Source organism: Dermacentor variabilis, chromosome 6, assembly GCF_050947875.1.
Source record: "Dermacentor variabilis isolate Ectoservices chromosome 6, ASM5094787v1, whole genome shotgun sequence".
Lineage (NCBI taxonomy): Eukaryota > Metazoa > Arthropoda > Arachnida > Ixodida > Ixodidae > Dermacentor > Dermacentor variabilis.
The window spans coordinates 121,062,762-121,070,012 of NC_134573.1; the positions used below are offsets into that span (position 1 = coordinate 121,062,762).

At 43.9% G+C, this 7,251-nt stretch overlaps 1 non-coding gene across 1 annotated transcript; it reads right to left on the reverse strand.

The window, feature by feature from the left end:
- Positions 1-6,425: 6,425 nt before the first annotated feature.
- Positions 6,426-6,498, reverse strand: TRNAA-AGC (transfer RNA alanine (anticodon AGC)). The gene has a single exon. It is a non-coding gene; the product is annotated as a tRNA-Ala (tRNA).
- Positions 6,499-7,251: the final 753 nt, after the last annotated feature.

The window sequence follows — 7,251 nt, forward strand, 5'->3', positions numbered from 1 at the left end:
CTCTTCTCCACTCTTAGTGCGTGTCCGACTTCGGGTTGGGGCGTAAACCGATAAATGCAAACGAGTATTTAACATCATATTTAATGAAACTGCGGGCTTTTTACGTACGAAAACCCCAATATGATTACGAGGCACACAGTATAGTGGGGGATATATTTCATGTTAATTTTGACTATACCTGGTGTTTCCATCTAGTAGTTGAGCGTTTTTTTGCATTTCGCGTCCGTCGAAGTGTTCCCGCCACCGACAAAATCGAACCCGCTACCTCGAGGTCAGGAGGGCAACGCCAAGGCTATTGGACTACCGCGGCGAGTTACAAAAATTATATACATAATGTATACATATTTGTGCGAGGAAGGCAGTGCTCGTGGGAGATAAAGTGGCGCTTATCAGAATTAGATATCAGGTTGATAAGGGATCTGACGGCGCTGGACCTCAGGAAAGCCAAGAAGCTTATATGCAAATGTCCAAAAGACGCATTGCGCACGAAGGCTAGCGATAATACCTTTCAGAAATTTCTCAAAGCGAACAACATTTTTTGATTGCAACAAATTGATTCATTTTTGGTGGGAAAGTGGGTCAGTTTTGTTGTTGTCTGATTATTATCGTGAAAAGTCACGTACGTGTGGGCTGCAGTGTTTTTTATGCATGTATGTATGAGAGTGACACATCCTGCCTCGAGCTCGTGTAGGTAGAGTTTTTCGGGTATTTCGCTGCAGGGGTCAGTGTTGCCGTAATTTATTGAAGCATATCACTCAAGTGAGACCAAACCATCGCTAAATTTGTGTTAAATATCGTTGTAAGGTCGCTGAAACTGTAGCTAAATATTTAGTAAATTTTAGTCGAGATCGGCGTTTTTGTACACTGCAAGATACGCTAGCAAGGCATAAGTAACTTACTGAAACGTAAATAGCATTTGTTTATAGTTCCGTGAAGTAAGGATTAAAGAGTGAATTAACCAGTGGGCTTTTACTTTAATATTAAAGTTGCATAACAACAAATGATGACAACTGAAATTTGGCGTGTACCCCCAGATTATGCCGTTGCCAACGCAGCACGGTTGCAAAGTACACAAACAATCTGATTTTTCTACGTCACGCAAGGCCACTTCGTCCCACATTAACCCTGAAGAATGTCCAATTTCTTGGCACTCCTGAAAGCATTTATCAAAATTGTTCAACACGCACAATGTCACTTGTTAACATGGTAATGACGATTACGTCGCCTTTATGCAAGTCAAATATCACGCCTCCACCCTTCGGTCTGTCTGAAAGCCTTTCGCAGTAATGACTTGTCCAAACCCATGCGATATAAGGAAGAAGTCTGTTCAGGCTCTAGTGAACGAGCCCAACCGCTCCTATATGTATCTACGCCTTTCCACACTGCGCTCTGGATCACATGAGCAGCTCTTCGCGGAGTTCAGAGAAGTTCACCATCGCATAGTTGACGAAGAAACCGATAGAAGATATCAGTTGTTGCCTAGTCACTGTGGCATACATAGCAGTGATCCAGCGGACGCAGCTGCCCGATCTGCCCATGACGGTGGCAACTGCGTTGCCATTCCTCTTTCGAAAGCCGACGCAGCGAAAAAACTTGCCGCACTTGCGCGGGACCTAACGTTAGCGCAGTGGAACTCGTCCGAATTCACAAGTGCACGCCTTGATATCTTGGACCCCTAATTTACAACTCCGTATTCCGCCCAATCATCCACAACGCAACTGCACTCTGCTAGTCCGTTTATAGCTTGGAGTAGGATTTTCAAATGCATACTAATTTCTTATCGGAATGGCCAACAGGCCACTTTGTGACTTCTGCGTGTGCAACGAAACGGTCGCGCACCTTTTTTGCGAGTGCCTTCGTTTCAACCCGCAAAGAGCGGTCCCCTCAGCCACCCTAGACAAATTGGACAAGCGCCCAATGACAGAAAACAACACCCTTGGAAACTGGCCTACGCGCACAGCAGCGCGAGCCACTATGAAAGCACTGTTTCGTTACTTAAAAGACAGGGGTCTTTGTAACAAATTCTGACTGTACGCTGTCTGACGTAGGATGGGACGGTGACACTGTGTAATACTAGGAACGTCTTCGCAGACCACGTGACAGTGCCCACAGAAACAGTTCTGCAGTGTCCGTATATGTGTGTGCGTGTGTGTTTTCTTTAATTTCTTTTTCATTCTTTCTTTCTCTCTCATCTATCGTCTCCCTGTGTCCCTCGTCCGGTACAGGGTAACCAACCGGAGATAATCTCTGGTTAACTTCTCTCTTTCCTTTGCATTTCTCTCTCTCTCTCTCTCTCTCTCTCTCTCTCTACGCCTTTCCACAGTCGACCTATTTTATTATTCACCTGCGGCTTTTCAAGTACCACAATAAAATTTGTAACTGGTCTCACGTTGCCGTGAAAGCGAGGAATCAGACCATGGCACAAGCGAAAGCCGCAACACTAACTGCTTATTGGACGAACTTGTGCCCACAAGAACATGTTGCACTCTGGCAGAAAGGTGGTGGCCAACACAGACGTCGATCGTCGAAGTCTGAACCACGCGTCAAGCGCAACGTAAATTGATGACTCGTCGTAGATTGCAGCGTAATCTGCAGCGTGCGTTTCGAAAATGCATAAAACACTGTTCGCGTCGCACATGCAGTCTGATTACAGAAGGTTCAGCGACAACACAGACAACAGTTAGGATTGGCGGCAACATTGGAGAAAGTTGCGACAAGAAAGGCGCGTCTTGCTCTGCGCAAAGCGGTAACCTGAATAAAGGTAAAGAAGTAAGCGCGACAATATACCCCGTGTCCCAGCTGACATTAGCCAAGTTGTTTCAAGAAGAAAAAGAACATTAAAAAAGCACGGTGCAAAATACGCTATGACCGTAGATCTTAAAATCCTATCTTGCACCCTAAGAAGCCAACAAACACTGCCACCAAGGACAACATAGGGGAAATTACTTGTGCTTAATAAATGAAATAAAGAAACGATAAATTAATGGAAATTAAAGTGGATGAAAAAACAACTTGCCGCAGTGGGAACCGAACCCACAACCTTCGCATTTCGCGTGCGATGCTCTACCAATTGAGCTGCCGCGGCGCCGTTTTAGTGTCCTAGTAGAACCGTGGGAGTGTTAGCCAGTGCCACCACTCACAGACCTTGGCGGCGGACGTGGAACGTCGTTTTTGCCGCAGGCGTCACGAGAACGTGATCTTTTAGGGTGAAGGCAATTGGTCAATAAACCCACATATGCTACCTGAAGGCGTCAATGTTGCCGGATTCGAGACCCTCGTTATGTAATAACGAGAAGAAAGGGGGTTAACCGAGGGGCCCGATTTTTATTAGTCATATCATAAAAGCCAACAAACACTGACACCAAGGACAACATAGGGGAAATTACTTGTGCTTAATAAATGAAATAAAGAAACGATAAATTGATGGAAATTAAAGCGGATGAAAAAACCACTTGCCGCAGGTGGGAACCGAACCCACAACCCACTTCGCGAAATGCGAAGGTTGTGGGTTCGGTTCCCACCTGCGGCAAGTTGTGCGATGCTCTACCAATTGAGAAAGCTCAATAGGTAGAGCATCGCACGCGAAGGTTGTGGGTTCGGTTCCCACCTGCGGAAAGTTGTTTCTTCATCCACTTTAATTTCCATTAATTTATCGTTTCTTTATTTCATTTATTAAGCACAAGTAATTTCCCCTATGTTGTCATTAGTGTCAGTGTTTGTTGGCTTCTTATGATATGACTAATAAAAATCGGGCCCCTCGGTTAGCCCCCTTTCTTCTCGTTATCTTGCACTCTGTTGTCTTTAAAACTGCGTTTTCCTGGAAACAGCTTAGCTAGCGTCAACAGGGACACCCTACATAGCAAAAATACACAAAAATGTGCGCTGTCGCTTTTTAAGCGGCAGCGCACATATGGTTGTTTGTGCGCAGAACGCTTGTGAGCAGTGCAATAATGACGAGCAAGCGGGCATGTCACGTTTTCTTTTTGTATTTCGCGGGCATCCCCAGTAAACTGAAGAACACTAATACCTAAAAGATAGAAAGAGAGAAACGGTTTATTCGGACGTTTTGCAGACCGCTCTGCAACTTTCTGATTGGGATATTTTCCCTAGCTTCGTTGCTTTAGAAGTTGTTTAATTAATCTTCATTATTTATCTCATTAAACAAAATACAAGAAATAGCGTGACACACTACATGCAAAAGCGAGTAACATGCATTTGGTCGTGTCGTTCTAAAGTGCATCGGCATATTTTTAAATTCTGGCTAAAGTTAGCTGAGACACCCTGTATACAGTGACTTTTGCTCAGATACATAGATTTATTGGAGACTTATGCGTATATTTAAATATCTTGTTGCTAGGTTCTGTGGATACATGCAGTAAACTTCGTTTACAGTGACACTTCCTTGCCCTTTATCAAGCTTTGTCTTCGCATTGTATCTTCGCATTTCTAATCTATATTTCGCAGAGCTCCTACTTTCTATATCTGATCTCTGTTGCGACAATAATTTTGGTGCAATTACAATAAACGACTGGTGACAGCTGCTCTTGCGCAATAAATTGAAACGAAGGACAGCATGATTGAGATTTTCCCCTGGCCGTTATATATGTACAAATATGTAAACAAGGTTCCTGAATATAAAGGTTTCATTAATATATGTGTCCTCAACTCGTTCATTTCACGGCCTTTACATGTATCATATCAGCGGCATGCACTGCTTTGCCGGTTTAGAACTGATATAGTTCGAAAGTTCGTGTGATATTTTCTTTACTTAAGTAGTTAGAAAAACTTGGAAGCATTGATATCCGTTAATGGCACAGTTTTTGGGACATACGAATATATTCTTCTATGAAATAATACATATTTTACTTGTCTTGACAGTGCGTAGCGTCCAAGAATTCGTTTGCAGCATCTTTGGCAATGGCAATGCATGTTATCCATGTATGTGATCCGTTGACAAATTCTTTAAGGAGCAGGCCATGGCTCCAACGGGAGCCCCCGTCCGAACGAAATTCTGGCTATTCGACTGGTACCCACAAGCGCACTGTAATGCATTAATTAACTGCATGTAAGAACTACAAACTGCCTGTGCAACACTTTTTAAGAAGAGCAGTTTGTCGTTAGGTCGTCGACATTAAAAACAAGCTTTCTGTGCAAGTAAAATACTCTGTTATTGACAAATTATTTGCCACCAACCGCCGCGGTAGCACAGTAGCTGTGGCGTTGCGCTGCTGAGGTCGCGGGTTCGCTTCGGGCCGCGGCAACCTCGTCGCCATAAATCCCCGATGTTCAAGATTAACGCGGCGACCTGCGCTACAGCGGCCCTCTAACAACCTGTGTCGTTTCGGGACTTTAAACCCTGCTGTTTAATTCGTTGCGGACCACACCGTGATTTACTAGAGCAAAGCTTTTCAACAAACCGCACTTCAGCGGCCCACTTGCAGGGCTGCCGCTCCGACGAGCCAGTGGTATCACTCGCCGAATGTTTACACAACTGCGAGTCTAACCAATATGGGCGATCAGCGGACAGCCCTTGCCATCTAACGCCCTATTGGCGAAGCATCAACAGCAGGGTTTACGATCTCGGAAGCCGCCCTCACTCACCGAATATTTACAAAACTGCGAGTCTAACCAATATGGACGATCAGTGGACAACCCTCGCCATCTACCGTCCTATTGGCGAAGCATCAACAGCAGGGTTGGTGATCTCGGGAGCCGCTCTCGTCTTCGGCATTTCTGAGCACTAAAAGTACGCCCTTCGCACTGAAAGCTGACGAAGCACGAACTTCACACGAATGTCAGTCCACTTCGGCTTATTCACAGAAGTAACCCGGAGTGAGCCCGTACTCAATATTTTCGTGTAAGATGAGGTACTGGTATATTGCACCCTTCGTGGTCGAAATATCGCAAGCATGTAAACCTTGCTCTTACGCTAGCAACGTTCCACATTATATGCCGTAGAACGTTCGTGAGTGGGCAGGCCTCCACGTCGTTTCTTTCACTTTATTTTGCCACATGTTACCGCGTCATAATCATTTCAATAGATGGGGCCCTTACCGCTTACGCACAAGAGCTTTTACCGCAGGAATCACACACCGGCCAGCAGGTTACGGAAGCAAACACGTTCTCATTGTGTAATGGAAAAAAAAAAGGAAAAGAAAAAGCAAGCAAGTAAGCAAGCAAGCAAGCAAGCAAGCTAGCTAGCGAACAAGAAAGAAAGAAAGAAAGAAAGAAAGAAAGAAAGAAAGAAAGAAAGAGAGAAAGCAAGCAAGCAAGCAAGCAAGCAAGCAAGCAAGCAAGCAGATGTAGCAAATGAAAGCTGATTGTACAAATGAGACAACGGAAACGGACAAGCGATTTGTATGTTCTGTGTATATCACAAAATGCTGCGAAAAAAGAAAGAAAATAAAGGAGAAAAAAAAAAAAAGTGGAGGTGCGGGGTATCGATCCCCGTACCTCTCGCATGCTAAGCGAGCGCTCTACCATCTGAGCTACACCCCCGACGCCCACCAGCTGCTAAAATGAACAGGAACATTGCCGCTATGTGGACGTTGAGCTCGATGTGATATTTCTAGCTGGTACCAATATTTGATGGTACCGCCGGCCATTATTTAATTTATATTTATTTAGAAATTCAGTTAACCCTCTCTTGAGGGTCATTACAGGTAGAACATTACAGGAGGTAGAACATTCTGCATACAGAATTTAAAACATACGCACACACTTATATGCATATATGTAGAAAATAAGTAATAGAACCAAACAACAAGACTATAGCTGAAGCTCGAACTAATCGTCAGAATTAATGACATAAATGCACATCAAGTACACGCATGAATTCAGAAACATCATTAATATTGAGCACATAATTTGGAAGGCCGTTTCCTGCCTCAATTGCATCAGGAAAAAAAGAATACCGATACACATTCGTTCGAGCGAAGGCTGAAGCACTCGCGTATGATTCGCCCTCTCACTTTGTTTCCCAGGCAATAGTAGTCGTTTTTTGTTAATACTAAAATCGCCTTTCATTAAATGAAAAAGAAACTTAATCCTACTTTTAAGCCTGCATTTGTTTAGCGATTCTAAATCCCACAATCTTAACATAGCTGTAACTGAGTCATCCTTTGTCTACTTTGAACATATAAAACAGGTCGCAAGACGTTGTAGTCTTTCTAGCTTATTTTTCAATATTTTCTGATGAGGACTTCAGACAACACTGGCATATTCAAGTATCGGTCGTATAAACGTCTTAAA